The 2,091-nt window shown below is 44.5% G+C and overlaps 1 long non-coding RNA gene across 1 annotated transcript; it reads left to right on the forward strand.

Annotated features, from left to right (window-relative positions):
• The first annotated feature begins 238 nt into the window (after window positions 1–238).
• Window positions 239–1,458, forward strand: LOC127029947 (uncharacterized). The gene is made up of 4 exons (XR_007768261.1): window positions 239–300; window positions 825–865; window positions 952–1,005; window positions 1,102–1,458. It is a non-coding gene; the product is annotated as an uncharacterized LOC127029947 (long non-coding RNA).
• The last annotated feature ends 633 nt before the right edge of the window (window positions 1,459–2,091 follow it).

The raw sequence follows: 2,091 nt of genomic DNA on the forward strand, positions 1-2,091 counted from the left end.
TTGCTTTCTTGGCTCAGTGCTTTGCACACCATAAACTTAAGGCAGATGAGAAAACTCCCTGCTGCTCCTCTAGGCTGCCTTTATGTCTTCTGGTGGTTGGCCCCTCCCTTTTCCAAGGGGATTGTGGGAAGGATAGTGGGCATGGCCTGGGATATATGAGCCACAGCCTCTCATTAGGGAGCTCACTCTGTTCCAGGGCTTCTTTGGTGTTGGTGTTCTGCTGTTCCTTCAGTTAGTTGCAGCTTTTGAGCTGTTTGGCAGATGTGTTGATATTTAGAGAAGTGGAGGTGTCTGTTTGAGGTAAGAGCTTTGGGACCAGCCAAAGTTCAGCAGCATGTATAGTAGAAAGTACACTTGTATGCAGGTGGTCTTTTTTTTTTTTTCTTCCCCCCAGGTCAGTAGTTTTATATTGAGTGTTCAGGCGTGGCAAGATGGTTTGATAGTATGCAGGTGGTTTTTTTTAATTCTAGGTGCATTGCATTTTCCTGCAATTACTGACTTTATTGAGGATGGTACCTTGTTTTTTTCACCAGTATTGCTGTGTACTGTGTGAGTTGCTGGTATCATCTCTCTTAATAGGAGTGATGGTGAGGTCATCTAGCAGTGGTTAGGGTGAGCACCTTGTATGCATCTGTATATGTATTTAGCACTTCTCAAGAAAGCAGCAGGGACATAAGGTATAGTGTCTTTCAGGGTATGGGGCGGCTCATCACCTTTCCCAATCACTCACAGAGTACCATGTTGTCCCTAGAACCTTTTCAGCTTACAGCAGGCCCCTCATAGATGATAAGTGTCAGGACCTCACTTTTATTTGGTTTTTGCAGGTGCCATGCAGGCCGCCTTTGGAATTGGATGAGCATTTGGGGTGAGCGGGGGTAGTAGCAAGGAGGAGCATGGGGATGGTGATTTCTTGCAAGCGCGACAGTAGTTTTCTGTCTTTTGGTATTTTAGGTGCCACAAGTGATGATGGTTGTGGTGTCCAACACTGGAATCTGTGTGGAGCAGGTGAGCAGAAGGCCATGTTGCTTTTGAGGAGGATGTTGTGGAAGAGGTCTGTGTTGACCCATGTGATACTAACTGCTGGCATTGGTTTTTTTGCAGGTGATGAAGAGGAACCTGGCAACTGGAGGAATATCCTGGTTTGCTGATGTGGTTGTTGAGGATAGATTCAGACCCCCAGCCCTCTGAAAGCTAAGTTGAGGGACCAGGGACCACTGCCGTACAGTGTGTAATTTTGATTTCAGTTGGAAAGAGACTTTCTAAAATGGAAATCTTTCTCATTCAAAGAAGTTGCATTTGTCGTAGTTTAACCCCAGTCAGCAACTAAGCACCATGCAGCCATTTCCCCCTCCCAGTGGGGTGAGGAGGAGGAAAGGGGAAAAAAAAGTAAAACTCGTGGGTTGAGATAAGAACAGTTTAATAACTAAAGTAAAATATAATACTAACAATAGTAGTAATGAAATATAATAATAGTAATGGAAAGGAATATAACAAAAAAAGGAAGGGGGGGGGGGAGAAAAAAACCAGTGATGAACAATGCAATTGCTCACCACCTGCTGACCAATGCCCAGTTAGTTCCCGAGCTGCGATCCGCGCCTCCTGGCCCGCTCCCCCCTGTTTATATACTGGGCATGATGTTCCATGGTATGGAATACCCCTTTAGCTAGTTCAGGTCAGCTGCACCAGCTATGCTCCCTCCCAGCTTCTTGCACACCTGCTTGCTGACAGAGCATGGGAAACTGAAAAGTCTTTGGCTTAAGATAAGTGCTACTTAGCAACAACTAAAACATCAGTGTGTTATCAACATCATTCTCACACTAAATCCACAACCCAGCACTGTACCAGCTACTAAGAAGAAAGTTAACTCTGTCCCAGCTGAAACCAGGACAGCATTTTATGGACTTCCCATCAGAGTGGATCTTCAGAGATGATGTAATTGTCTGTAGAAGTCATCAGCAACAAGATTTTTCACTGTTCAAAAAAAAAAAAAAGAAAAAGTCAATTTCCTTCCAAAGACCCAAGCACAGCACATCTTTCAATATTTGAGGGCATTGCTGGTCTTTGGGTTCTCAGTTGTAACACTTGAGATAT

Source organism: Gymnogyps californianus, chromosome 2 (genome assembly GCF_018139145.2).
Source record: "Gymnogyps californianus isolate 813 chromosome 2, ASM1813914v2, whole genome shotgun sequence".
NCBI lineage: Eukaryota > Metazoa > Chordata > Aves > Accipitriformes > Cathartidae > Gymnogyps > Gymnogyps californianus.